Raw genomic sequence first — 7,504 nt, 5'->3', positions numbered from 1 at the left:
TACCTACTCTATACCTACACTATACCTACGCTATACCTACGCTATACCTACTCTATACCTACACTATACCTACACTATACCTACGCTATACCTACGCTATACCTACTCTATACCTACACTATACCTGCACTATACCTACACTATACCTACACTATACCTACACTATACCTACTCTATACCTACACTATACCTACACTATACCTACGCTATACCTACTCTATACCTACACTATACCTACACGATACCTACACTATACCTACACTATACCTACTCTATACCTACACTATACCTACACTATACCTACACTATACCTACACTATACCTACACTATACCTACACTATACCTACACTATACCTACACTATACCTACACTATACCTACACTATACCTACGCTATTCCTACACTATACCTACACTATACCTACACTTTACTCTCTTGCTGAGTCACACTTGTTATTGTTGTTGTTGTTGTTACCAATGTTATCGCTGTTATCGCTGCTATTGTATTGCTGTTGCAGACCTCTCTGGTTGATGCTACTGTGTTTAGGTGTGTTTGGAACTGCTGTCGCAATGTGTTACGTTGCCTCACTCGACGTTATAGGTTCTCCTAACACCCCTCCAAAGTAAGAGATAATGCATGGTCATCTGTAATTAGACAGCCCATGCTTACTTATGTTAACTCATGGATTACAGGCTATTTTTAGTAACTTTACTCATTCCTCACTTGCATTGTGATAGCATGAGAACTATACAGTAGTGAGGTCAGCTTTGTGTCCTTTTTTTACTCTAAATATACTAAATTGTGATGACCAAATGAGTTTTCCAGCAATCATGTCTTTAGCTGCTGCTGCTAGACTCTAGCCACATTTTTAATCATTACAGTGGTACAAATGATAGTCCTGATTTTCAAAAAAACATGAAGGCAGCTATGGCAGGCTTCTGGACAAGTGCTTATTCATTTGGGTAAGAATTATTGAGTATTTCCAACTTTCAATAGCCAGATGTATCGATGTAAAACTTATTAACTTGAAATAACAGATTAAAATCTTTCCTAAACTAGCTTCTCCGGGCTGAGAGAATCATCTCGGTTTTTGCATTTTAATTTGGCTTAATTTTCAGCTAGAACAAAACTGGTCACTTCTTTGAGGCTAGAAAGGACAAAATCCTGAAAACTTTGTTGTCATCCACTAAAACATTTATGAAATTAGATTACGTTACAAGCTATCATCTGAACGCCTAGCTTGCAATTTTGTGCATAACAATTTGTCACTTTTATTATAGGGCCTTCCTTGGAGCCACCCTCGCTGGTCTAATCAATGCCTATGCGAGCTTTGAGGCTACGATTACTTTTTATGCTGTAATCTGTGGAATAGCTGCTGCTCTCATGGTTGTGGTACGACTGCACTCCTTTTTGCCTTGTTGTAAAGGAAACATCACTAACGATGAGAGACAACCACTGATTGCATAGCAAGATTTATAATACTTTATTATTGGTAATGAGAGACCCCTCTAGGAGCAGTAGTCCTTCCAAATTTCCTCTCAAGAAGTTCAATTGATAAAAACTTGCTACTTTCTCTGCCTGGTTTACAACACAGATTCTTTAATCTCTAACACGAGTCGAAACATGCCATTCAGTTTCTCAAATCAAAAACAATGCATGCCTTTTGATTTGATTATCGCCAACTTCTCTAAAATAAAGGTCAGCTATTTGAAAAAAGTTTCAAGTTTGCACATGTTTAAGTTGAACACCGTAATGTCAAAAACCTATGGAAAGCAAGTCTGCACACAGCATTGGTACAGAGATTACCAGCGATCACTTGACGAGTACTTTACATACTTATCAGCATTGAAATAATTTATAAAAACAGTCTAAGGTTAAATTTTGTTAGGCAGGATTTATTTTGTTAGGTGATGAGTATGCCCAATTGTACTATACTTGTAAATGTATTCTTAACTGTGTATGTTTATTTTGTCATGAGTACGTGACAAAATAAATATATATGTATATTAGATCTCATCATTTTAACTAGGCAGTTTTTTTTAGCCTGCGCAAAAGATTTATGAGTAAGTCACAGATGCTAGCATACTCATTGTCATAAGTTTTGCCTATGCTGAGAGATATCGAAGAGACAACTCTTAGGTATTGCCAAAATATTTTTTTCAGAAACTCAGCTACACTATGAGTAAAGTATGTAAAGCACAGCATGCCTACATCCACCAAAGTTTATGCATAAATTCAAGGTGAAATTTAAATGATACATCTAAATACAATTGTAATATTATCATTGTAAATCTTTTAATTGGAGGAATGCTACCAATCACAAAGATAATCTCATTTATTCTTTTAGTCTTTGAAAGTACATAACAATGCTATATGAAGTACAGCGATGATCCAGGTCATATGCTTTAACGATGTTTGGCAGGTCTGCATTTAGTTTAAATAGTACATCTATGAGTGATTGTTATTTAATTAATCACATTGGAAAAGAATTTCTCAGTGTAAATTTTGCTCAAGCATTGTTGCTGATCTTCAAGATAACATAACTTTTTTATTCCTTGATTATACATAGCAATGCTTCACAAAGTGTGGCAAGTGATGCAGGTCTTGCTCTTTAGCAATGCAGGACAGGTGATGCTCCTTAGCAATGCATGACAGGTGATGCTCCATAGCAATGAATGACAGGGATGCTCCTTAGCAGTGCATGACAGGTGATGCTCCATAGCAATGAATGACAGGGATGCTCCTTAGCAGTGCATGGCAGGTGATGCTCCTTAGCAATGCATGACTGGTGATGCTCCTTGGCAATGCATGACAGGTGATGCTCCTTAGCAATGAATGACAGGTGATGCTCCTTAGCAATGAATGACAGGGATGCTCCTTAGCAGTGCATGACCGGTGATGCTCTTGGCAATGAACGACAGGTAATACTCGCAGTATGTACTCACAGAAGAACTCAGTGATTTTTATTTTGCTCTTTTCTCATTAGCTTTTCACTCTGCTTCTTTTTACTCGGCTCGCCACAGCATCTCTTTTCTTGCTTTAGGCAGGCTAGAGGTTGTCTAGTAGCTATTTTTCTTATAACTACTTGTGCTATTGGCAAATATATTTCTGGCAGAGTTTCTAGTTTTTAATCAATGCTGGTGTCTTCACACAAATCCTTTTTATGAGTTCGCTTCCATTTGACTGTTGGCAGTGATCTTTAACATGTAGTTGGTTCTTTCAGTCCCTCACAATAGCTATCTTTGTCAATATTTTTATACAATGGGCAGCTTCTCTAGTCTTCAGGTGACAAGCGAAATTTTAGAGTTATCTGCTCTTACATAGTGACCTCTTTTTTTTTATAAAAAACACCAAGTGAACCTTTTGAATATCTTTCAAATAAGTTTTCAAATGTCATTGTTTTCTTCTCTACAACTATGTATTGCAAGAGATCTCACTGCATCTTATATACGTAATGCTTGCTAGTTATCAATCGCATAACCTTGAAAATCCATCCAACCGTGTATTTGAGCTTACGGCATAACCCCCTAGGCTAAATAACTTCAAGAGAAACTGCATCAGGACATGATTGATTAGCTGCAGACTGAAATATTTTGCATACAATAAGGAATTCAGATTACAACGCTGAGCTAGCTCACCTTATCATCTTCTGTAGCTGTCAAAATGATTATGACTAATTCTATGAGCTATGCATTGAGTCTACGCAATGGCAGGTGCTTGTTATGTTTTATTTAGGCTACTAGTATTGTCCCAGAGTAGTTGTTTTCTACATGTACATTTACAGCGCTACAAAGGGAATACTTTAGCAATTTGCTTAAGAATAAGTTTGACTCATATTTGTTGTCCATTTTTATCTAATTACGACCTATACGAGTAATTACGACCTATAATATGATTCATATGATTCTTCATCACAAGCTGCGTAAGTATGCTTATGGCTTTTCAAGCAGCCACTATTTCATGCATGCAGTTGGAAGAACTTGTGTGGCAACCACTTGCTACATGATGCCATACCACTGTCAACTGTCTAACCGATTACTATTAATATATGCCAGCTGATTTATGACAAGTCATGATGTAATTGCTCTAGTATTCAATCGGTTCAAATACTTCGGTGAATGGATTTTCAAGGTTATTCAAGTGATAAATATCAAGTGTTACAGATATAAGATACAGGGAGGCCTTTTACAATACGTGCTTGTAAGAAAGAAAACAATGCCTTTTGAAAACTGATCTGAAAGATATTCAAAAAGTTCATGCGGTGGTTTTTATGAGAAAAAGGGTCACCTTGTAAGATCAGATAATTCTAACATTGTCTTTTGCTTCAAAACCTAGGAACCTGTCTATTGCCAATACTAAATAGAAGTGTTCAACAGAATACAAATTTATTGACCCTTTGCGGGCTACACAGGACAAGATATATATGATCAGGGTTGTCTGCTCTTGGAAGGTTAAACCATGTACCATTAGCCGGAATATCTCATTTGTTCTTACTTTTGTTACCTGGATGATGGAGGATAACCTCGCTCTACATTACAGTACTGAAGCATTACTAGCTGGCTTGTGTTACTAGCTGGCTTGTAGACAAGCGCATTTTTATTTGGGTGAGACAGTACTGTTTCTAGCGAATCCGTCAAGGTGTCAGCATGTCAGTTAGGAATGTTTACACTTTCATCAGTTGTGTAATTACTAACTTGATAAATGATGTTTTAACTAGACATACAGCTTAAAAGCTCATGCATGACTAGTTTGCTATGTGTTATGGTTATGTGTTTTTTTGCCTAGCCAAATTGTTCCTAAATATAAATTTTCACTCCGAGTCTATAATAATCAACTGCCATTTTACATGGTAGCAGACACAGCATTTGAGAGCTGTTTGTCTGCTGCAGGAAACAGTTTTGATAAAAATTTTACCTTGACCATTATAACTTGTTTGCCACCTGTTCAAGATATAAATGTATAATATTTTGTTACTAATATAACTAGACCGCATTGGTTTGCAACATCAATATTGTATTGTGATACTGATTTTATTATTTCTAAAAGTACCGCATTATTTGAGAATAAATGGAAAGGCTGTTGCTCTCACTTATCAAGTTTGCTAGTAAAGTACTACCTCTAAAAATAGCGAGTCATTTTTAAGCTTCTAGTTTAAAGTTATCTCTGAAAGAGATAATAGTTACTATCAGTTACTATCTGTTACTGTTATAGTTATCTGTTATCTGTTATCTGTTATCAGTTACCATCTATTACAGTTACTATCTGATACTATCAGTTATCAGTTACTATCTGTAATTGTCGAGAAATATCTCGACCTATGATATTTTTTCCTTTCAGTTGCAGGGCTTTTCTTGGAGCCATATTCTCAGGACTGATAAACACTTATAAAAGTTTTGATGTTGCTATAATCTGCTGATCTACAGATTGTGAGTTGGCAGCTTTTTTGTCTAACATAGCACAAACACTAACACGGAAAAGACGCAGCCACTGATTGTCCAACAAAATTTGTTGCAGTCACTTTAGGTTGTTAGCTGCCTGAACAATACAGGCACTTTTAGAGCCATAACCCCCAGTCTAGTTTGCAGCCTTCGAGTTAAACCTTCTCTCGTCTAGTTTTCACCTGTGCCAAGTGTATCAAAGCGGATTAGGCTGTAACTTGTGGCAGCGGTCTGCAGTTGTCTCGCAACTACAGATAAATGTTTTGACATATTTTACAGAAAAAATGCATACCGTAATATCCCAAGTATAATGCTCCCCTTTTGTCCTAAATTTCAACATCAAAACTTGAGGGAGCAGTATACTTGAGTATGTGAAATATTCCAAGCCGCAAAATCAATTTCTGTGTAAGAGGAAACAGCTGCTGTGTAAGAGGAAACAACTTCTGTGTAAGAGAAAACAACATCTGTGTAAGAGGAAACAACTTCTGTGTAAGAGAAAATAACTTCTGTGTAAGAGGAAACAACATCTGTGTGAAGTGAAATAAATTGGTAAAAAATTGTATTGGCATGTCTGTGGTATTTTATTAATCAGTATAATGCAAAGAAAAAAAATTGCAGGAGTGGAAAAACCTGCCTACGTACCGTACTTTCTGGGCTACAAGACACACTGGATTATAAAACGCGGCATCTCTTAGTACGCTGATTTCTGTCATTTTCCACATTTAAAGCACTTCAAATTATAATGTACAATTAAAGAAAATTTGCGTCAAATAAGTCGAAGGTTATTTCAACTAATTAAAAATAACTCTCAACGATGTTCAGTTGTAGGCTAACAAAACATGCATCATTGTTGTTCAGTTAAAACACAAAAATATGACATTGGCTTTTAACACGAATATACAAATCTGTTGTGCTGTTGTAACGCACGCACACGCGCACACAAAAAATCAATAAACTTGATTTCTGTTTTACATTGTAGTTCATTTCTCGTTCACCTTATCCTTCAAATTTCATCTATACTGTTTGAGTTAAACAAGGGGTTTCAGCATCAAGTAGACCAGAGTCTCTCCGGTCATCCTTTGAGCCGGTCTTACAATGTAAACCAGGCTGTTCAGTAAAGCTTGAACGACACTAGAGACTACCTTAGCCTAAGAATCTTCTATCCATCGACGGATAGAGGAATAAACTCGCCCAGAGTACCACACGAAAACTGAAAAATTAGGAAAGCATTATACCTTGGTATATCAAAAAAGACTAGTTTTTCAATTTAAAAATGGGTAGGGAGTGTTATACTTGGGTAATTACAGTGATTACAGTCAAACACTTACTTACGGCTGTCTTAACTTACAAATTTCCCAACATATAAGACCTGAGCAAATATTTGTGATAAAGCATTTATATTTGCCAGTCAAAGTGAAGAGGTGTAAAGTGAACAAATAAGCAACAACCAGTAAAAATTACATGAGCTAAGTTAATTTTATCGTAACTCAGACTAAAGCAGCGTAAACTAGCATTAGTCTGGTGTCTGAGTTTTCTTTTAATCAGATATCCTGCAGCCTTTTCAATATTTTCAATAAAAGTTGCTGCAATGCTTTCATGACAACAATCCATGAATGCGTTCATTGAGGTCTATTGTCCTTCATGAATGCGTTCATTGAGGTCTATTGTCCTTCATTGAGGTCTATTGTCCTTCATGCATGCGAGGATGCATGCTTGAGTTTCTAATCAGACAGATAGGTGCTCAAGAGGCTGTTTCTCACGAACCAGACAGAGTTTTAAAAAGGAATGGGTTTTGGCGAATTGGTAAAAGGCACGGAGCATATGTGTATGAAGTAAAATTGTAAATTGTATCGGACAAATTGGCCAAAAAATTAGAAAACGCAGTGTTTGCGCAGTGTAACAGACACACACATACATACACATACATGCGCATTCACATATGTGCATGTGTACACACATGCCCATGCACACACGCACGCACGCACGCGCACGCACGCACACACACGCACGCACACACACGCACGCACACACACGCACACACACGCATGCACGACACGCGTCTTGT

At 36.9% G+C, this 7,504-nt stretch overlaps 1 long non-coding RNA gene across 1 annotated transcript; it reads left to right on the top strand.

Annotated features, from left to right (window-relative positions):
• The first annotated feature begins 525 nt into the window (after nt 1-525).
• Nucleotides 526-1,445, top strand: LOC137392753 (uncharacterized). Its single transcript, XR_010978241.1, has 3 exons — nt 526-623; nt 883-963; nt 1,282-1,445. It is a non-coding gene; the product is annotated as an uncharacterized lncRNA (long non-coding RNA).
• Nucleotides 1,446-7,504: the final 6,059 nt, after the last annotated feature.

This window comes from Watersipora subatra, chromosome 4, assembly GCF_963576615.1.
Source record: "Watersipora subatra chromosome 4, tzWatSuba1.1, whole genome shotgun sequence".
Lineage (NCBI taxonomy): Eukaryota > Metazoa > Bryozoa > Gymnolaemata > Cheilostomatida > Watersiporidae > Watersipora > Watersipora subatra.
This window is presented reverse-complemented; position numbering and strand designations above follow the sequence as displayed.